The sequence below is a fragment of the Furipterus horrens genome, unplaced genomic scaffold (genome assembly GCF_987537825.1).
Source record: "Furipterus horrens unplaced genomic scaffold, mFurHor1.1.pri manual_scaffold_2, whole genome shotgun sequence".
Classification (NCBI taxonomy): Eukaryota; Metazoa; Chordata; class Mammalia; order Chiroptera; family Furipteridae; genus Furipterus; species Furipterus horrens.
The window spans coordinates 105,724,532-105,747,964 of NW_028327172.1; the positions used below are offsets into that span (position 1 = coordinate 105,724,532).

Here is a 23,433-nt window from a genome sequence, read left to right on the forward strand (position 1 = left end):
TCTGAGGTATCAGTCGTGATTTCTCCTCTTTCATTTCTCATTTTGTTTATTTGGGTCTTCTCTCTTTTTTTCTTAATGAGCCTGGCTAGAGCCTTGTCAATTTTGTTTATTTTTTCAAAGAACCAGCTCCTAGTTTTGTTGATTTTTTGGATTGTTCGTTTAGTTTCTATGTCGTTTAATTCTGCTTTGATCTTGATGATTTCCTTTCTTCTTTTTGCCCTTGGCTTTGTTTGTTGTTGCTGTTCTAGTTCTTGTAGCTTTATGGTTAGGTTTTTTATTTGAGATTCTTCTAGTCTTTTCAGATATGCCTGTATTGCTATGAACTTCCCTCTTAGCACTACTTTTGCTGTGTCCCATAGGTTTTGGGCTGTTGTGTGTTCATTGTCATTAGTCTCTAGAAATTTCTTGATTTCCTCTTTGATGTCATTGTTAACCCATTCGTTATTTAAGAGCGTGTTATTCATTCTCCATGAGTTTGGGTGTCTTTGATTTTTTTCCCTGAGGTTGATTTTTAGTTTCAAGGCATTGTGGTCTGAAAAGATGCTTGATATGATTTCAATTTTCTTGAATTTGTTGAGGCTTGTTTTGTGTCCTATTATGTGGCCTATCTTTGAAAATGTCCCATGTGCATTTGAAAAGAATGTATATTTTGCTTCTTTGGGGTGAAAAGTTCTATATATATCAGTTAAGTCCATGTGGTTTAGTGTGTTGTTCAATGCCTGTATATCCTTGGTGTTTCTTTGCTTGGATGATCTGTCTATTGTTGATAATGGAGTGTTGAAGTCCCCTACTATGAGTGTGTTGTTGTTAATATCCTTCTTGTGGTCTTCTAGTATTTGCTTTATGTATTTGGGTGCTCCTATGTTGGGTGCATATATGTTTATCAGTGTTATATCTTCTTGATGAATCATTCCTTTAAGTATTATGAAATGTCCTTCTTTGTCTCTTTTTATTGCCCTTGCTTTGAAATCGTTTTGTCTGATATGAGGACTGCTACCCCAGCTTTTTTTTCAGGTCCATTTGCTTGAAATATTTTTTTATATCCCTTTACTTTCAGTCTATGTAAATCTTTTGTTTTGAGGTGTGTTTCTTGTAGACAGCAAATATGTGGGTCCTGTTTTCTTATCCATTCCGTTACCTATGTCTTTTAATGGGAGCATTTAATCCATTTACATTTAAGGTTATTATTGACATGTATTTATTCATTTCCCTTTTGTATCTCTGTTCCTCTACTCTTTTTTTGTTTTTTCTCTTCCTTTTTCTTAGAATATTCCCTTTAGCATCTCTTGCAATGCTGGTTTGGTGGAGATGTATTCTTTCAGTCTTCCTTTGTCTGAGAAACTCCTTATTTCACCTTCTATTTTGAATGAGAGCCTTGCTGGGTAGAGTATTCTTGGTTGTAGGCCTTTGTTTTTCATTGCTTGAAATATTTTTGACCATTCCCTTCTGGCTTGTAATGTTTCTGTTGAGAAATCGGTCGATAGCCTTAGTGGAGCTCCCTTGTAAGTTATTTGCTGTTTTTCTCTTGCTGCTTTTAGGATTCTCTCTTTGTCTTGGAATGTTGCCATTTTAACTGTGATGTGCCTTGGAGTGGGTTTTGGGGGGCTCCTCTTTATTGGAACTCTCAGTGCTTCTTGGACTTGCATAACTGTTTCTCTCATCAGGTTCGGAAAATTTTCTGTCACTATTTCTTCTATCAGTTTTTCAATTCCATGCTCCTTTTCTTCTCCCTCTCTTATTCCTATGATCCTGATATTATTTTTTTTAATGCTATCCTGTAATTCCCTTACATCTTGTTCATATTTTTTCAATCTTTTTTCTTTTTGCTGTATCATTTGAGAATTATTACCTACATTATCCTCTAACTCATTAATCCAATCCTCTGCTTCGTTTAGTCTGCTTTTGACTGATTCTACTGTGTTTTTCAGTTCAGAGATTGCATTCTTCATTTCTTCCTGGTTCTTGTTGATAGTTTCTATGTCTTTTTTTATGCTGGTGTAGTTCTCTGCAAGTTCCCTGTAATTTTCTTGGAGCTGTTGGTAACTTCCTTGGAGGTTGTCATAGTTGTTTTTGAGGTTTTCAAGCATATTGAGCTTCTTCACCACCATAGTTTTGAATTCCATGTCTGACATTTGGGCTGTGTCTATTCCATCTACCTCTCTTTCTGGGGATTCCTCTTTTCTTTTCATTGAGAGGTTGTTTCTGCGTCTTACCATGTTGGATTCTTCTTGTTTGTTTTTGTTAATTGGATTTGTCTGCTTTGCCTTCCCTCCTTTGTGGTATGAGATTTTTTATGGTAGATCTGGGGGTTTCAGTGGTGCAGTCTCTTTGATCTCCTGAGCTTGATGTTCTTAGGGTACCTTTTATATCGTTTGTTTATGCTGTCTGGTTATATTTCAGATTTTTTTGTTAGGATATTCCTTCTGGCTTGTTGATTGAGAGCCACTCTATCCACTTTATCTCGAATTCTTTTGTGGAGATGTCCGTTTTAGCCTTGGTGTGTCGGCTTCTTTTTCTGCGTCCACAGCTGGTCTACTGTGGTGGTTCAGAGGTTCTTGTTTCTTGCAGCAATTGTGTGCGCCCGCGGTTGCCGGCAAGGCACGCTCCCTTGCTGCCCGCCGGAGCCAGTTCAGGTGTCCTTGCGCGCGAGCCCCTGCACGGCAGGGCGGCCGAGAGCTTGCCCTGGGATTGGCGCCTATTGTCCCCGGGCTGAGGTGTTTTTGCTCTCGCGTGCCCGTGCCCTTAGTCCTGCTGAGCCGAGCTCCAGGAGTTGGTCTCTCGCCTCTTAGGGCAGGGCCACGGACACTTGTGCTCAGTGGAAGTGAGCGTCTGTGAGTCGCTGCCACCCACTGTTACGGCGCCGCAGCTGCCCGCCTTCCCTCACCCATCTGGGCTGGCACGAACAGAGCCTGAGCTAGTGGTCTGCTTTCCAGCCTGGGGCCCGGCGCCCACAGGAGCTGTCTAGGGGTATCTGCGCACGATCCTCTGCGTGTTCAGTGGGCCCTCCCTGTGCCCGTTGGGGCACTGATCTTATGTCCGTTGGGGAGTGTCCGAGGGACGCCTGGACTCACGGCCCCGCGCACCTGGGCCAGTGAGTGAGAGCACCTCCCTATGCGCGCCCCCGTGACCCAAGGGTAGGGTTGGGGAGTGGATGAGCGCACCACTGCGCCTGCGCTCCTCAAGAATGGCCTACCACCCCCAAACTTTCCTCCCCTCTCTGCAGTCTACAAGAGAAAAATATAAAGGAGAATTATGTTCTCACTTGCCCGGCAGCACGCTGTCTCCTGTCCTTCAGCGCCAATGCCACTTGGTCGAGTCCGGTCTCTGCCAGCGGGCAGAGATCCGCTCTCCTCCCAACTCCTCTCCCAGGTAGCCTGTGGTTGCCAAAAAGCCTTTGTGTACTTCCAGCCGCAGCTCGGGCAGCCGCCCCAGTCAGGAATCCTGTTTTGTCCCCTTTTCCTCTGCTATCCTCACTAAACAGGTTGTTCCCAGATGGATTTTCTCTAATCCAGCAGTGCCTTGGCTCGACTCCTGCCAGTGACCAGCTGCTCATTGAGATGTTCTGTCTGCAGTTAGCCCAAACTGCAGACGGGTCTCCGGAGCCTGAAACTGCAGCCTCTCCTCACTCCTCCGCCATCTTCCCCCCTCAAGCCAACGCTTGCTATTTTCCTTTTTTTAAAAAAAATTTCATCCTAATGGGAATGAAGTGATATCTCATTGTGTGTTTGATTTACATTTCCCTAATGATTAGTGAGGCTGAGCATCCTTTCATGTGCTTATTGGCCATGTCTTCTTTGGAGAAATGTCTGTTTAAGTCCTTTGCCCTTTTTTAGTTGGGTTGTTTGGCTTTTGTCCTTGAGCTGTGGGAGTTTCTTATGTGCTTTAGATATTAACCCCTTATCAGATACATGATCTGCAAATATTTTCTGCCATACTGCAGGTTGTCTTTTCACTCTCTTAATAATATTCTTTGATGCATAAGTGTTTTTAATTTTGACGAAGAACAATTTATTTAGTTTTTCATTTTTTGCCTGTGCTTTTAGTGTCATATCCAAGAAATCACTGCCAAATTCAATGTCATAAAACTTTTCCTCCATGTTTTGTCTAAGAGTTCTATACTCTAGCTCTTATATTTATAACTTTGGTCCATTTTTACTTGATTTTTATATATGGTATAAGATAAGGGTTTAACGTCATTCTTTTGATTTTGTATATGCAGTATTCCCAGCACCATTTGTGGAAAAGACTATTTTTTCCCATTAAGTGGCATTGGCACCCTTGACAAAAATAATTTGATCATATATATGAGTTTATTTACAGACTCTCTATTCTACTCCATTGGTCTGTGTGTCTATCTTTATATCAGTACCACAATTTTGATTACTATAGCTTTGTTGAAGATGGAATTTTAAATCAGCAATTTCAAAGAACTAGAGCTGGGATCAGCAAACTTCTTCTGTAAAGAGCCAGATAGTAAATATTTTGGGCTTCATAGGCCATGTGGTCTCTGTCACAACTATTCTACCCTGCTGCTGTAGCCCTAAAGTAGCCCCAGACATACATAATCAGATGAGTGTGGCTGTGTTTCAATAAAACCATCTGTAAAAATAGGTAGCAGGATGGATTTGCCCCAAGGGCAGTAGTTTGACACCCCCCTGAACTAGAGGTCACATTTGGGCATTTTCAAAGGTGTGAAGAAGGCCAGTGTGATAAGAACAAAAGCAAGAAAGGGATATGAAATTAGAGAGGATTTAACTTATTCGCCCTCACACACTCACTCACCGAACATGCATCAGGAACCTATTAGGAGCTAAGGGTTGGGACTGCATAGGAGTTAGGCTCAGTCCTTAGCCTCACAGAGCTTTGATATAGAGAAGAGGCATACACTAAGGAGTTTTAATACAGTATCATATTTCCTTTCTGAGTCATGGCATATGCTCCATTCCATCACCCGAACCACAGGATCTCTGTTCCATGCTTTACCCTACTGTCTTAGTTCAAGGCTTTGTTAATTCTCTCCAGGATGACTGCAATTGTCTCTTCAAACAGGTCTCAGCCTTTAGCCTCACCTTCTTCCAAACTAGCCTCCATACTGTATCAAGAGACACTTCTAAAATGCAATCCTTCCCTGGCCAGGGTGCCTCAGCTGGCTGAAGTGTCACCCCATGGACCAAAAGGTCACGGGTTCAATTCCCCATCAGGGCATATGTCTGCCTGGGTTGCACATTTGGTCCCAAGGCCGGCACATTTGGAGCAACTGATGGATGCTTCTCACAATGATGTTTATCTCCCTCTCTCCCTTCCTCTCTCTTTCTAAAATCAATAAGCATGTCCTCCGGTGAAAATAAAATAAATTAATTCATTAAAATAAAATAAAATGCAATTCTGATTGCACTCCTCAGCTTCAGACTATGTTAATGGCTTTAATCATTGTCAGAGTCAAATCCAAGCTTGTAGAACAGTATGTAAGGCCATATGTGATTAGGCACTTGCCAAATTCTGAGCATCATTTACTCTCTCACCTTTGGGTGGGAAGTACTGCTAGATGACATCCCAGAACATGCACTCACACACACACCTATGAACATGTTTATCTGCCCTGGCTGGTGTGGCTCAGTACATTGAGCGCTAACCTGTGAGCCAAAAGGTCACCAGTTTGATTCCCGATCAGGGCATATGCCTGGGTTGTGGGCCAGGTTCCCAGTTGGGGGTGTGTGAGAGGTGGTCAATTGATATTTCTTTCTCTCTCCCTTCTCCTCTCTCTATAAATAAATAAATAAATAAATAAATAAATAAATAAATAAATAAATTTTTTTTAAAAGAACAGGTTTATCTCACTGTTAAACCCGGGATAACATGTAACATCTACATCAAAGAAGAGCATTTGGTATTTGTGTGAATTCTTATTGTTGGTGTTTCTATCATAAAGTACAATTATGAATTGAGCAAGACTTAGTAGTAATGAGAGCAAACACATATGGAGATAGTCTGTGCCCAGCACTGTTAAGTCATTTGATCCTCATAACTACCATGTGATGTAGGCAGTATCAGTGAACCCATTTTACAGACTAGGAAACTGAGGCACAGAAGAATTAACTTCCTTAGGATCGCACAGCTTGCATGTATGATGACATCAATATTCCAGCTCAGGAAGTCTAGCTCCATAATCTGTTATTAAGCACACTAAGGCTCCTCACTAAATTATAAGGATGCTATTTTAAATTATTGACTTACACTGTGCCTGTAAAGTGTGGTCTCTGAGTAGGAGCACTAAGATCATCTGGATGCTTACTAGAAATACGAATACTCAGACCTGAGCCCTGACCTACTGAACCAGAATCTCTAGTGCTAGGGCCCAGAATCTGAGTTTCAGCAAGCTCCCCAGGTGATTTTTAAGCATGATGAATTTTGAGAAGCCCTGCTTTTAAACACTTATTTCCGGGGATTAAAGGCCTAAATGGAGGCAAAGCTAAGACAACACATGAATGATTTAGACAAAAGAAATAAAAAAGGGATTCTTTTTAATGCACAAAGTCTTGAAAGTATAACACAAAAAGAAGATGAACTCAGTACAGAACAATATAGGCTGTCAGAAGTCTTGTGAAGACACTGAACTATGAACAAACAGGCCTAAGATGAAATCTGGCACACCCACTCCCCAGCCACACATGTGCCTGTTAGCAAATTGCTTAACCAGACTCACAGTTTCTTCACTGAAAGGTTAAAATAATAATCCTCTTGACCTGTACCCCAAGATGATTGTGAAAAATCAAGTGGGATAATGCTTTGTATGGAAGGATAATGCTTTGTAACAATGCTTTGTGTCAAAGGACAGCATGGTGATCAAGTTTCATATTCTGCTGTAACCCTTCAAAAAAGGATACATGCATTTTCCCTAATCCTACTCAAGAAACAAGATTTTGAATCTTGCCGTGTAGGTTGCCGAAGATCTACAGCTGGAATCACAGTCTGCTCTGGGCTTGAAAAGAGAGGAAATGCCCTCAGCTACCTTAATGAGGCTTGAGTGTTGGCACCACCCACCAGGTTCTCCAGGAATGAATAAGGCCATTTTGTTCAAAGCTGTTCCATTAGAACGTTGATAAGACGCCATCGGAACTTACCTCTTGTTCATTATATCAGTTAGTTTATGCTAAAATTGTTTCCTTAAACGTCATCCCGCTTAAAGTCACAGGACTTACCAACAATGTTAATACATGTCTCTGAACTCCTGTGAAGCTTTACAATTTCTCCCCACAAAAAAAAAAAAAAAAGAAAATGTTTACTTAAAACCTGGGATACCTTAGGCTGATATTCAGCCCTGTATGTTCTTACTGCCTACCAGAGGTTTGCTGCGGTGTTGCTTATTTACAATAGCTTCTATTCTGATTGGGTCAATGCTCATGCCACACGGGTTATTAAATTTTTTAATAACACCCCTCATTACAAGTCATGACATAAAGGAATATCATTGGAAGTTTATTTCAAATAGAAGCAATTCCCCTCTGTCTGGGATGGTTTCATGGGTTGATACTGGGCTTCGGGAGGTCTATTCATACCTCTAACCTTTCATTCCATTGCATATTCCTCGACTTAATGGCAAATAGTTTCAGCACGTTTATTAAAACAACACAATTGATAATTTATCTACTCTGTCTCGTGCACATTTCTCTAGCTGAGAAAAACACATGGTACTCATCTAGAAGAACTCCCATGCATGTGTGGGAAAGAATTCTATTTCTGGGCCAAGGTTTCTTTTATTCATTTTGCAAAGCTGTGACTTCCCCCACCCAACACTCTTTTCCCACCTTTTTTCTTCCATTTCTATTTTCTCCTCTCAACTAGGAACAGAATAGGTACCCTTGTCCTATCTACTCATAATTCCTTCCTTTGTCTTTGAATTAAAAGCTACTTTCAGATTAAAAGATATTTAGGACAGGGAGCTGCTCAGTTTAAAGAGGAAAATAGGCCTCTCACAAGAAGATAAAACTTATATTCCTTACTGAAATTGATTTTAAAACAGTGTAATAGATTCAAATGCTTATAATCTTCACTGCCAAGTAGTAGGAGAAAGACACCAGTTACTTTTCTAACATACATAATTTTTAATTGAAGATGAAATGTGTGATGTGATCACTAACCACACCAGTGTGAGGCATGCAATGGACCCTTAATCCCCAAAGTACGAAAATTACAAAAAGGCTTCTGGCTCTGCTCACAGTGGCCCATGCTATTTAAGGAGCTGCCGAACATCCTCTCTCACCTGGGGTGACTTGGTTTACCACACCCAGAACTGTTTAACAGAAACTCCCACACTTAGAGATACTCCATCAAAGGAGGCACAACTGGGGCAGGATGCTATATGATTTTTTTCCCTCAGGTGCTCTACATAAAGCATGTGCTCGGCCCCATACCTTCATTCTGACAGCACTCCTCCAACCCACTTCACCCCCAAAACACGTAGAGGGTCAAAGCCCTTGTTTGCTCATGGCCTAGTTCCCGGACCAGCAGCACTGAAGTCACCTGGGACCTTGTCAGATGCAGAATCTCAGGCCCACTCCAGACCCACTGACTTCTAAAGAGCCTGCTTTTTAACAAGAATGAGAAGTACTGATTTAAGTGACACGCGTGTTAAAGCACATACCAAAAAAGAATCAAGATTCTCTATTCAGTATGAACATTTGGAAAAACAAAAACAGGCAAACAACTCACCTCAATTACGATGTGCAATGCTGGTAGGAAAGCAGCCCAAACCTTACGAGAGAAGGCAGTAGTGATGCACTTGTAAGTCTCCCTATAGAGACTTCAACCAATATCCATGTTCCTTAAAGTCCAGGGACTGCCCTTTGCCAGTTCTCAGTAGAAAAGGGAATCAGAGAGGAAACTTATCAGCCTGGGGTATAGGTCCTGCAACACCAGAGGACTGAGGCTTTCCAAAAATAAACTGGCTTTGAGGAAATGTCCAGGGTCAAAAGGACAATTCTCAGATCTCCTTGAGGCCCTTTTCTCTCCATTAGCTGGTTATTACCCACATTTCTTTCTCAAACACTGGGATTCAAACTGACGACCAGTCTGCCTGGGATCCTTTTCCGGCATTCCTGGCAAGGGGATGGGAAACAGATGGAAATTCACATGTCAGAAAGATATTTTTGCACCTTCCTCTTTGTGCAATAGAATCCTGATGGCAGCATGGCAGCGTCTGTAAGCTAACAACAACTTTAAGAAGGATCAAAACCAACTCTAGCAAATAGTTTTGCTCTGCATAAACTTCCTGTCTTTGGCTAGCTCTGACGTAACCGGGGGTCTGCTTTCATAGGCTCTGCCTTCAAGCAAAAAATTACAGGCAGGAAGACAACACAGATTTAGAAAGGAAGGGAAAGAAACTGAAGCACAGACAGCGTTAGGTTTCAGTGCAAAGGTCCAGAACAGATTTGAAGAGGAGAGAGAGGCTATATTTAGAGCATGCTATTCTTCTCAATGTTCTCCTTTTCTAAAACCAGGAAGTAAAGACTGCATTAAATAGGCATTTCATATTCTGACAACATGATGACATTAAGTGAAATAATGACTTTTACTAAAATTTTCTGATCCCACTCTTCACTAACCTTGACAAGTTTTATTTTTTAACCTAAACATTTTCAACTATAAAACAAATATTAAATGGTGATAACAGTAGTTCCTTCCTTACAAAGTTGGCATGGTAATATGAGACACGTGATTACTGAACTGGCTGTGCTATAAGTTCTCTTTATATTTAAGTCACTGTCCTGAATCATCCCTCTATCATGCATACCTGAGCACAATGAAGCATTCAATATGTATTTATTGAAATGAAATGAAATCTTGACATTGCTAAGAAATTCCATCTATTTATTTTTATTATTTTTTACTGTAGTAAACTATAACATCAAATTTGCAATTTTAACCATTTTAAGTATTTGATCCAGTGACAGTACTTATATTCACAATGTAATGTAACCATCATCACTCTTATTTCCAAAACATTTTCATCACTCCAAACAGAAACTCCTCCAGGTTTTTTTAAAATGTGAGAATCACTTTTTAATTTGGGGGACTCACTTCTTTCCCATGGTATTAGTTTCACTTCCAGTGCCCCAGAAGAGAAAATATTGTACTTTAATGCCAAAAATAGTATAAATGACTCTCTTAAATAAATTGCATTTTAATCACAGAGCATAGCAAATCTTTGAAATGTGTGTGAAATTATTCTTTATTCCAGCTAGAAACAAGATTTTGCACTAACCTTGGAATAAAACTGCTGCCATCTCTGTGAATATACAGAGGACAGCAAAAGTAGGTTTACAGTTGTGAGTACATGAGACACAGAGTTTATTCTTGTATTATTGTTTATTAATTATTGCATTATTTTCCATAGGAATAACTGTAAACCTACTTTTGTCCCACCCTGTATATGAACTTTTAAATGTGTTCTACCCTTGACAGGTTAAATTCATAAGGCTAATTGTTTCCTTTTGAAGGGAAGAGAAGAACTAGCATTAGCTGACACCCACGGGTCCCAGCAAGGACTCTAATCTCATCTTACTCTTTATTATAAACATGAATAAGTATGAAATTATTTATGTGATGCCACTGTAATCCTTATGATGATTTTCCTAGTTATTGCACAGTTTACCATTTTATGACATAAGCATGAGCAAAGCAGAGGCACCTGTATCTCCCTGGTGTTTAATTGACCAAGGCATGTGTGCATTATGCTACTAGTGCAATTATTTACGTATAAGCAAGATCTTGGGGGGGAAAACCCACACCAGCACAAAATTAAGAACTTCCTAATCAATGGCACATTTAAAAGAAGTGTAGATATATACATAGAGATGGCAGAATGTTTATTCTAAGGTTTATTCTAAACCAAATAAAGCTAACCTGGCAAATATAAGTTTAAGGATAATTAAACATATATTAAAAATAAATAACCATGATTCTAAGGATCAGCTTGGGTCTGCTGGGGAAAAAAAGGAATGTAAAACATAATTCCTGCCTTCCAGGGGCTGACATCAAGGTTAGGCTGACCAGACTAATAAACATGACCTAATAACAGTGCTGGCTGAATGCCATATTGGTTCAGGCTGTAGGTAGTAGGAGAAGAGAGAACCCATCATAAATGAAGCAGACTGGATATAGGCTCCTTATTTCCTATTGAGGTAGACCTATGACTGACATAGCTAAGGTGACCAAGTGAACTCTTAGCAAAGCTCAGAGTAACTAGGCTCAAGCTCTCATGATTTCCATTTATTCCAGAACAATAAACATTAGGTAATCATTGCTTAAGAAGTAACCTAAGCCTCTTTTCTAATGAGGCAAATCTAAGTGATTTCAATTTAGAAAAGATATATTGCTTTTCTAACAGAAGTAACACAAGCTTTAATTTTCAAATTTCCTCCCATGTTTTATGTTTCATGTAACATGCAATTTTAGGTTATTAAATATAATATTAAGACAACAGTAATTCAATATAGGAGCAAAAGGAAAAGAAGAAAGGGAGAGAAAGAGGTTGGAAGGAAGGGAGGAAGGAAGGAAGAAGGAAGGAAGCAAGGAAGGAAGGAAATTAGAACCTAATGTTTACTATAAGGTTAAATAAAATGTAGCATGTGCATAGAATGAAATATAAAATACTTTAAAAAATGAGATAGAAATATATGTACTGTCTTGAAAAAGAAACATTTTAGACATTAATTGTAAAAAGCAAATTGCAAATTAAAACAGAGCATATAGAAGTTATGACAAATGCACATAAACAGATACACACATACCCCATCACACAACAAAACTATATTTTTATATGTACCCATCTAAGTATATAATCACATAGAAAAACCTCTGGACTTCTGGCCAAGATGGAGGCCTAGACAGACCCTCTGTATTTCCCTCCACAACTAAGAAGAAATACAACTGCCTCAAAACTGGAGACAACCAGAAGTTCCAGAAAAATCGAGCTGCATGGGAGTCCAACAAAGATATAAAGAAGAAATACTCATCCAGAAAGGGGGGAGGCATGGAGCCAGGGTGGAGAAGATGCAGTGTGGAGGTGGTGGCAGTGGTGACAGTGGCTGTGGCTGGCCAGTGCAAAGTGCAGTCACACATTATAAAAGTCAGGAAGGACACTTGGTGAGCTCTCTGAGCACCAGGCCAGACCTCACAGTTCACAGTTCCAGTGCTGGGGAAAATAAAGCCTCATTGCTTCTGACTGTGCAAACCAGTGGGGGTTGGGATGGAGGAAGAAACTGCTGGTCTCTCAGTAGAGTCCGCTTGTTTAAAGGGCCCCCATGGTTTTAGAACGTCTGCAGACCCACCCACTTTGGGAACCACAGCCAGTGCAATAGCTAGAGAGGAGCCAGTGCCATACGGGAAGTGGGAAAAGTACCCAGAAGAGGGGCAAGTGCTGAGCGAGCAGCATTGTTTCCCTTCAGACACCTCCCCCACATACAGTGCCACAACGTGGTGAAATGGGTTACCCCATACTGACAAATACCTAAGGCTCTGCCCCTCACAACATAAAAGGTGTGACAGCTCTACCTAAAACACAGAGGCAACAAAGGATCCTGTCAAGATGAGGAGACAGAGAAGCATGGCCCAAAACAGGGAACAGATCAAGGTTCCAGTGGGAGAACTAGACGGCAATGAGATAGCCAACATAACAGAGGAGGAGATAGCCAACCTAACAGATGAAGAGTTCAAAACACTGATGATAAAGATGCTCACAGACTTGACAGATATGCTTGACTATGGCAAATGCAGAAGGGAAGAAGTGAAGACTGAGCTAAGTGAAGGAAAATCTACATGAAACCAATGGTGAAGGGAAGGAAACCAGAGTTCAGATCAATAATTTGAAACATAAGGAAGAAATAAGCATTCAACCAGAACAGCAGGAAGAAAAAAGAATTTTTTTTAATGAGCATAGGTTCAGGAACCTTTGAAACAACTTTAAATGTAGCAACATCTGAATCATAGGGGTGCCAGAAGAAGAGGAAGAGCAAGAATTTGGAAACTTATTTGAAAAAAATAATTAAAGAAAACTTCCCTAATTTGGTGAAAGAAATAGACATGTAAGTCCAGGAAGCACAGAGAGTCCCAAACAAGTTGGATCCAAAGAGGAACACAACAAGATACATCATAACTAAAATGTCAAAGGTTAAAGATCAAGAGAGAATCTTAAAAGTAGCAAGAGAAAAGCAGAGAGTTATCTGCAAAGAAGTCCCCATAAGACTATCAGCTGATTTCTCAAAAGAAACCTTGTAGACAAGAAGGGTCTGGTGAGAAGTATGCAAAGTGATGAAAATGAAGGACCTACAACTTAGATTACTCTATCCGGCAAAACTATCATTTAGAATGGAAGGGCAGATAAAGTGCCTCCCAGACAAGGTAAAAATGAAAGGAATTCATCATCACCAAGCCATTATTATTTGAAATGTTAAAGAGACTTATTTAAGAAAAAGAAGATTTAAACCATGAACATTAAAAAGGCTACAAAGTCACAACTATCAACAACTGAATCTAAAACAAAAACAAACTAAGTAAACAACCAGAATAGGAACAGAATCATAGGTATGGACTTCATTTGGAGGGTTATCATCTGGAAAGGGGAAAGGGGAGAAAGGGGAAATGGTGCACGGACTAAGAAGCATAATTGGTAGGTACAAAATAGACAGGGGAAATTAAGAATAGTGTAGGAAAGGATGAAGCCAAAGAACTTACTAGCATGACCCATAGACATGGACTAAAGGGGGTGGTATTACCATAGGCAAGGATGGTACTGGGTGGAGAAAAGCAAACGTAAAATAGATTGGGACAAGTGTAACGGCATAGTCAATAAAATATACTTTAAAAAAAAAGAAAGAAAACCTCTGGAAAGAAATGACCCAAAATGGCAACAATCTGTGGAAAATATAGGATAAGGAGGTAGGAATGCTGTGTTGAAAATATACATCTCTATTGTTTAAAGACTTCCCAGCTTGCATTCATATACTTCCCTATTTATCTTAGGAAAGCCAAAGACCTTTACAATCAGTATATTCCACCTCTATTTCTCTGACCTTGCTTTCCCCTTTACTGACTCTAATGTAGCCAGACCAACCTCCTTGCTATTTTTTAATTATATGTACATTGACCCACTTCACACTCTCAGCACTGAATGTACCCTTTGCCCACAATACTCTTTCCCTATTTATCTATATGGCTTATTCCCTCACTTCCTTCCAATTTTTCTTCAAATGGTAACTGCTCAGTGATGCCTCCAAACTTAAAATTACAATTCTTCCTACTAGCATTCTTGATTTGCGTCATTTTATTTTTGTTTCAGCACTAATGACTCTGTAACATATTATGTAATTTTCTTATTAAATTTTTATTTGCTTTGTTCATTGCTATCTCCTTAATCACTAGAATTGCAACTGATATACTAGTGGTTGTTTGATAAAATGTATTAATCAATTCACAATTCTTCACAAGAATATATTCATATATTTTTTGGTCCATTATTTTAAGTATATTTTATTGATTATGTTATTACAATTCTCCCAATTTTTCTCCCTTTTCCTCCCTCTGCCCAATAACCCCCTTACCTCCAGCAATCCTCCCCCTTAGTTCATGTCCATGGGTTGTGCATGTACGTTCTTTGGCATCTTTATTTTTTATACTATTTTAACTTTCCCTGTCCCAGCTTCCTTTTCTTCACTGTTGATTCCATATGGATTTTTCTTTATTTCACTTAGTGTAATGTTCATTTATTCCTTTATGTTTTTTATATGTTTATGTTTAGATAAATGATGTACTAATATTATTATTGTATTATGTACTCATAAAAATTTAACACAAATTCTTATCATTACAGAAAGAAAAAACGTAAATTGATTTCATTTTTGCAGAGAAAAATTAGTGTCATTAGTAAATCTTGCTTTATGTTGTTGTCCTACTGAATGAGTTCTCTGAGCATCCTGATCACCAATGTTTTGAACTCTTCATCAGATAGGTTGGCTGTCTCCATTTGGTTTAGTTCTTTTGGGGAGGGTTGTTACCTTCTTTCATTTGGGCCATGTTTTTTTGTCTCTTCCGTATATGTTTCTGTGTAATAGGTAGAGCTGCTTTTACTTCCTGTCTGAGTAGTATAACCTATATAGAAAAGGCACCTATGAATTGTGTGGGGTGGAGCCTCAGGTAATGCCAGAATGGGGCAACCTGCTTCACTGCTTTGTGGCTCTGTGTGGCAGTAGGGTTTGGAGAGGGGATAATGCTGCTGCCTGCTTTCTGGAAGTCTGCCTGGAACTCGCCCGCTTCCTGTGTGTGTTGCACCCTTCCTGCTGCTGCCTTGGTGGTGAAACCCAGAGTGGGTGGGTTTGAAAACATCCTAAGTCTGTGTGGGCCCTTTAAGTAGTGAAAATCCAGCAGTTACTTCCATCGCCCCAATCCCGACTGGTTTTTATAGTCAGAGGTGATGGGGGTTTATCTTCCCAGTGCTGGAACCCTGGACTGTGGGGTCTGGCCTGGGGCTGGGATCCCTTACTCCCAGGGTTTCCCTGCCAATTTTCATCTACCACCCATGAACATGGGACTGTCCATTCTGCCACACCACTGCCTCTCTGTGCCAAACCTCCTCTTCGTGCCACACCTCCTCTCCACCCATCTCCACGACTCCGCCCCTCCTACCCGTCTGGAGGAATATGGCTTCTTTAAATCCTTGGTTATTGGACTTCTATACAGCATGATTTTCTGATAGTTCTGGGTGTTATTTGTTTTGAGATACGGTTGTAATTTTTTATATGGTTGCATAAGGAGGCAAAGTGTGTCTACCTATGCCTCCATCTTGACCTAAAGTTCCCAGTATACATGATTTTAAAGAATCACAGATAACTACTAATCTCGCAAACCAAAAACAAATTTTAAAAAGTGAGAATAAAATATTTGAGGACCTCCTAAGCTCTGCAGAACAAGATTTGAAAACCTCTGGCTTAAAGCTAAATTTAAGATAGAATTTATGGGAAAGAAGCTTATTGAATGGAAGCCCTTCTATTGACCTAGGCACTGTCCAACAATGCATAATATCTTACCCTAGAATATCTGTTTTCTCAAACAACTAGGAATAAGTCAACCCTTTCTAGGAACCTCTATGTAATCCTCAGCTATTTCTTTAAAGAGGCAAAGGCCCTATGAAGGGCCATTATCTCTTATAAGTTCAGCACAGTGCCAAAGGGAAGAGTTGTAACAAAAATCATGTTTATTAATTTTCTGAGGTCTTTATTTCTTTAAAAGAAAGTGTAAATCCCTGAGGATGTAGATGGAACTTAATCCCATATGATTGAGCAGATATTGAACTCTTTGAAACAGGAAAGTAAGAAAGATTTTAAACAGCAGCTTCATCACTTACTTCTAAGAGCAGTGAAGTCCTTCAGCTAGAGGTGACTATTACCAATTCAGTAGCATGGAAGTGGGGAGGAAGCCACTCCAAATTAATAAGGTAGGAGGTAGGGAAAGAATACTTTCATGAGTAATGTTTATTTACAATGTGTCCTTCCATAGACTGTAATCTTTATGAAAGGAAGGGCATTATCTGTAATCCCAGTGCCTCAGGCAAATATTTTGCCAGTCCTCTTTTCCCCTTGGCTTTAACCATTCCTCGGTGCTTTGAAAGGCAGTAGCAGAGAACATTTCTGAGCTTATCCATTTGGAAATTATGGAAGGGCCTTTTCCAGTATCCCAAGCTTGTTTTGTTTTCCAGCCTGTGTCAGTTTATAATGGAGTCTTCAGAATTCTCTGAAATAAATCCAGACAAATCTCTGATAATCTATTCCTATGTTCCAGGTTGTGGAAAAATTGCTCCAAAATTTTTTTAAGACTTAGAAGACACTCCAAGTCTTAGTAATTGTTTAATAAGGAGTCAATCATTCTCTGTTCCATGTCTTTATTATCCAGATTCACAATGATTATTTACAAGCTCCTCAGTACTTGTAGTTTGGATTTCTCATTTTGCTGATTATATTATAAATTTCTCAGAGTTAAGGGCCACATGTTAGCCTTTTGTAGTCCAAAAGTATGGTGCTGTTTACATAGTAATTGCTTAATCAAGGATTTATGATCAGCATTATAGACCAAATGATAATACAAACTGAGCCTATAAACATTACTTCAAATAAAGTCATACTTGTGGCAGTACTTTGAAATGCTGAATCTGCTTCAATGGCTGCTTCTGAATTTTAAAAACCAAGCACCATGACAGAAAATTAGTAACTATGACAAATTTTCCATGTTAACTCTTCATCTTGTTATGTACAAAGCTCTAAGAGAGTGAAGCTCAAATCAAAGCAAGTATTTTTATTGGGCAGACCAACGTTAGCTTTCTTTATTGCCTGGCAGGTTTGTGTGACTGGTGTTTATTAACATTTAGAATCTGAGAAATCCAGGTACAGTGAAGTTTATGACTGGTACCTAGATTAGCTCCATAGTGAAGAGAGACTCTCAGACAGGCAGCACTACCTGAGTTTTCTTTTGAAGACCTAAACAAATACAGCAAATTGTATATATTTACACAATTATGCATTTGTATACATCCTCTATGGCAGAGAATGCAAAGGAAAGTGGCATGAACAAAGAGAGATTTAAAAATAATAAACAATTAGGAACAATCAATGTACCCCACAAGAGAAGAATGTGACATAAACTGTGGTATATGATACCATGATCATAAACATCTGCATGTTTATGGTCTATATTGATACATGGCATATACACTATCTGAGGAGGAAAAAAAACCTTTGTTCTATCCTCTTAGGTATAGTGCCTGGGGACCTGTGAATTAAACTGACAGATTAAGAGGAGAGAAAAAGGTTTATTCCTATAGAAGTAGCTAGAAGCAAGTGGTTAAAGTTTGAGGCATGACTACCTAACTTAGTAGGGGAGAGAAGAGAGCAGAGAAAAGGCTTCTTTGGGAAGAATAAATAGCTTTCTGTAGAAAAGACAACTGGGTTTTTTTGAGAAGCTGAAGATAAGAAGACTTGTGATAATATGTGTTTATAACTGTGTGGGTGGTCTTTTCCATATTCCACATGGCCATGAAACTCCTCCAGAGATGGATTTGTAGTAGGTTTACTCTCAGTCTCTCAGTAACACATAATTTGTATTCTTCCTAAACTTCATCTTTTTAGAAGGGTGTACCCTCAAGTTTTAAAATAAGACTCAGAAATGAGATAACTTTTCCTTATTTTAAGTATGCCATTCATGCATTCCTAACTTTTTTGAATGCCTACTATGAGCCAGAATTATTTAGAAAAAAGACCTAGTTGGTGCTTTCAAGGAATTTACAACCTAAGGGTGAAGAAAGGGAAGGAAATAAAGAGTTATGATATAGGATATTAGTGTTAGAATAGAAGTAAGTATTAGATGACCCTGGCCAGGTAGCTCACTTGGTTAGAGAATCATCCCAAGACACCAAGATTGCAGGTTTGATCCCAAGTCAGGGCACATACAAGAATCAACAAATGAATCCATAAATAAGTGGAACAACAAATCTTTGTCTCTCTTTTCTCTCTCTCCCTCTCTCTCTCTGCCCACCTCCCGCTTCCCCCCTTACTTTTTCTCTCTAAACTTAATAAATAAATTTACAAAGTGATTATTAGATGTCATAGGAAAAAAATAGAAGTGAAACTTAATCCAGAGTCGAGGAGTCTCAGAACAAATATTCCAGAGAAAATTACATCTGAATTTTGAAGTTAACCAGAGAAAGAAGTGGGGAGATGCGTTACAGGGAGAGAAAAAAATGTACACACACTGGGATACATTAAGGAGGGTTGGAAGTGGAAGAAATGCTCAAGTGGCAGGAAATAGACCACAAAGTAATGGTCTTTTATGCAATGCTAAAGGTTTTTAACTTATCTAGGAGCTGAGATTGACAGAAGGGAAACATGGACATGCAGTGACAGGATGTGAGAATGGACAAGGGTGACCCTTGAGGCAGGGAAATCAGTTGAGAAGCTACAGCGTCAGTGTAATCTTCGGAAAAGGCAGCAAAGATAGAGCAGAGGCAGCAGATTACAGACATGAAGGAGGAAAGGCGTCTGAGTGGGAGGAGCTGGCATTCATCAAGACATGTGGATTAGAAAGAATAACTTTGGGTGAGAATTTCATTTTGGACATGTTGAAGTTGAGTTGCCCACAGGACCTCTGAGTGGACATTTCTAGTCCGCGTCTGGATACTTGTGTTTGGAGATTAAGAGAGAAAACTGGGCCAAGTGTACAACTGGAAGTGATCAGTATACAGGTTATAAGAATGTATTGGCTTTCACAAGGAAAATACACACTGAGAAAAGAGTTGATGTAGACCTGGGAACACCAACAACCAGAGGTCAAGTGACTGAGAAGCAGTTGCTGGATACTTAGAAGGAAAACAATAAAGGTATTGCTAGAAAGGTCAAATAAGATCAAACACCAAAAAGAACCACTGGGTTCACTGAGGTCATTGTGGCCCTTTGAGGTGGATGTTTCATCGGTGCGGTGGAGTCAGATGGCTGAGTGCTGTGAATTGAGGAGTAAATGAGAGATGGGGAAGTGGGAACCACAAATGTAGTTGGGAATGTAGTCTACAAGTTTCATTAACTTTTCTATTTTGTCTTGGTCTTGGACTTGGTCTTGGTGTACATTTTTACTATGTCCTCTCCTTTTTCCCCCAACACATTTTTCAATTATTCCATTCTTTCTGGTTTCCAGTGAATAGCTACAGTATTCTCAGGTTCCTTTTAGAGGTGTTTTTTTTTTTTTTTCCACCTAATCATTAATGTATAAGTGCCTACTAACCTTATCTGACTTTTAAAGTGGGAAATAATTAACTTAAGGATGAAATAGGGCTGGGTTTCAATCCATAGCCAGCATCCTTAGGTAACTGCTTTTTTAAAAAATTTGTTACGTTTATTGGAGTGACATTACATAATAAAACTATATAGGTTTCAAGTTCATAATTCTATAATATGTTATCTGTATGTTGCATTGTGTGCTCACCACCTAAAGTCAAATCATCTTCCATGATCATATATTTGACCCCTTCACCCTTACTAACCCCTACCTTCCTTCCCTCTGGCAACTACCATACTGTTCTCTGTGTCCATGAGTTTTTGTTTGATTGTTTTTCTTGTCCGTTCATTTGTTGCTTTTGCTTTTATATTCTGTGTATGAATGAAATCATATGGTACTTAACTTTTTGTGTCTGACTTATTTCACATAGCATGATATTCTCAAGGTCCACCCATGTTGTTGCAAATGGCAGAATTTAAGCTTTTCTTATGGCTGAGTAGTATTCCAATGTATATATGTGCCGCGTATTCTTTATCCTATCATCTATCGAAAGGCCCTTTGGTTGTTTCCATTTCTTGGCCACCATGAATAATGCTGCAATAAAAACAAGGGTGCATATGTCTTTGTGAATAAATGTTTTCAAGTTTTTCAGGTAGATACCCAGAAGAGGGGTTACTGAGTCATATGGGAGCTCTATTCTTAATTTTTTGAGTAACTGCCATATTGTTTTCCATAGTGGCTGTACCAGTTTGCATTCCCACAGCAATGACCAAGGGTTTCTTTTTCTTCACAACCTCTCCAACTCTTGTTACTGTGATACTTGTCTTGTTGATAATAGCCATTCTAACAGGTGTGAGGAAGTAAGTATCTCATTGTTTTTTGATTTGCACTTCCCTAATAGCTAGTGCAGTTGAGCATCTTTCCATATATCTGTTGGCTATTTGTATGTCTTCTTGGAAGAAGTGTCTGTTCAGGTTTTCTGTTCATTTTTAAATTGGATTATTTATTTGTTCAGTGTTGGATATTAACCCCTTGTTAGAACTGTTGTTTGCAAATATCTTCTCCCATTTGGTTGGTTACCTATTTGTTTTGTTGTCAGTTTGTTTTGCTCTGAATAGTCCCATTCATTTATTTTTGCCTTCACTTTTGTTGCCTTTGGGGTCAAATTCATAAAATTTTCTCTAAGGTCAAGGTCCATAAGTTTAGTACTAATGTTTTCTTCTATATAATTTATTGTTTTAGGACTTATAGTTAGGTCTTTGATCCTTTTGGGGTTAATTTTTGTGTATGGGGAGAAACAGTGGTCCAGTTTCCTTCTTTTGCGTGTGGCTTTCCAATTTTCCATCACCATTTATTGAAGAGGCCTTATTTTCTCAATTGTATGTTTTGGCTTCTTTGTTAAAAGTTATTTGCCCAGCCTTGACCAGTATGGTTCAGTTTGTTGGGCGTCAGTTGCCAGTTCAATTCCCAATCAGGGCACATGCCTGGGTTGCAGGTTCTGCTGCATATGAGAGGCAATGGATCAATGTTTTTCTCTCTTTCATGAATGTTTCTCTCCCTCTCTTTCTCCTTCTTTCCCCCCTCTCTAAAAATAAATAAATAATATCTTTATAAAAATTATTTGCCCATATACACATAGTTTATTTTGAGTTTATTTTGGGGCTCTCAATCCTGTTCCATTAGTCTGTGTGTCTGTCTTCCTGCCAATACCATGCTATTTTGATTATGATTGCTTTGTAGTATAATTTTAAGTCGGGAAGTGTGATACCTCCAGTTTCATTCTTTATTCACAGGATTCTTTTGAATATCTGAGGTCTTTTCTGTTTCCATATAAATGTGATGATTTTTTTGTTGTTGTTCTATTTACTTAAAAAATGTCGTTGGGATTTTGATGGGGATTACATTAAATCTGTACATTTCTCTGAGTAATATGGACATTGTAACCATGTTGATTCTTCCAATACATCAACACAAAATATCTTTTCATTTCATTGTGTCTTTTTTGATCTTTTTTAATAATGCTTTGTAGTTTTCAATATATAGGTTTTTCATATCCCTTGTTAAGTTTATTCTTAGGTATTTTTTTTCTTCTAGTTGCAATTGCAAATGAAATTTTTTTTTTATTTCTTTTCCAAAATTTCATTGTTAGAATATAGGAATACAGTGGATTTTGTATCCTGCAACTTTACTGTATTTGCTTATTGTTTTTGTTTCTTGGTGGAGCCAAGAAATAAAATATCATGTCATCTGCATGATTTATTTTCTTCTTCCTTCCCAGTTGAATGACTTGTATTTCTTTCTCTTGCCTGATTGCTCTGGCTAGGACTTCTAGTACTGTGTTGAATAAGAATGGTAACAGTAGACATCCATGTCTTATTACTGATCTTAAAGAAAAAGTTTTCAGTTTTTCACCATTGGTTATGGTATTAGCTGAGAGTTTGTCATATATGGTCTTTATTATGTTGAGGTACTTTTCTTTTATACCCGTTTTATTGAGTGTTTTAATTATAAATGGATGCTGTATCTTATCAAATGCTTTTTCTGCATCTATTAATATGATTATATGATTTTATCCTTTATTTTGCTAATGTGCTGTATTACATTGATCGAATTGTGTATGTTGACTAAACCTTATGCCCCTAGAAGGAACCCTGTTTGATCATGATGTATTACTTTTTTAATGTATTATTATATTCAACTTGCTAGTATTTTGTTTAGAATTTTTGCATCTGTATTTATCAGAGATATTGGTCTGTAGGGGTGTGTGTGTGTGTGTGTGTGTGTGTGTGTGTGTGTTATCCTTGCCAGATTTTAGTATCAGAGCTATGCTGGCCTCATAAAATATGTTAGGAAGTATTGCCTCTTCTTCAATTTATTTATTTATCTTTTTATCCTCACTTGAGGACATGCTTATTGATTTTAGAGAGAGGAGAAGGGAGGGAGAGAGAGAGGAAGAGACGTACTGATGTGAGAGAAAAACACTGATCGCTTGCCTCTCTTACACATCCTAATCGGGACTGAACCCACAATCTAGGTTTGTGCCCTGACTGGGAATCAAACCCACAATCTTTCGGTTTATGGGATGATGCTCCAACCAACTGAGCCACACTGGCCAGGGCATCTCCTTTAATTTTTTTGGAAGACTTTGAGTAAAATAGACATCAACTCTTCTTTGAATGTTTAGTGGAATTCACTACTGAAGTTATCTGGTCCTGGACTTTTGCCATGTATAGGAATTGAGACTCTGCTGGTCGAGGCAGCTTTTCCCTCCACTTCTCCATCCCTTCCTGGGAAAGTATCTTCTCTCTGCATACTCAAAAACATGCACATTATCTAGAAATGGCCATGCCAGTTTGACATGATCTCTCAACCCTAGCTCCTCCTATTATACTAGAGCCAGACCATTGTTTTGTATGGATTTTTAAAAGAATCTGATCAGTTGATGACTAGCTAAGGGTCAGCTCTATGTATTCAAGATAATCTCCAAACAGCACGAAGTACCATTTGATACAAACATGGCTGCCTAGGCCAAACAGTTAATCAAGAACAATGAATTGGGCCAAGTTCCGGGAAATGAGGGTTTGAGCTGGACAGATACCCATAAGGGATTTTGGATACATCCCT

The 23,433-nt window shown here is 38.9% G+C and overlaps 1 protein-coding gene across 1 annotated transcript in view; it reads right to left on the bottom strand.

Moving 5' to 3' along the window:
* The window catches only part of LOC150019245 (broad substrate specificity ATP-binding cassette transporter ABCG2), a 172,310-nt gene extending 163,079 nt beyond the window's left edge, over window positions 1-9,231 (bottom strand). The window contains exon 1 of the mRNA XM_090266286.1: window positions 8,710-9,231. The gene's annotated coding sequence lies outside the window, so the exon portion shown is untranslated. The remainder of the gene's footprint in view (window positions 1-8,709) is intronic.
* Between the last annotated feature and the right edge of the window lie 14,202 nt (window positions 9,232-23,433).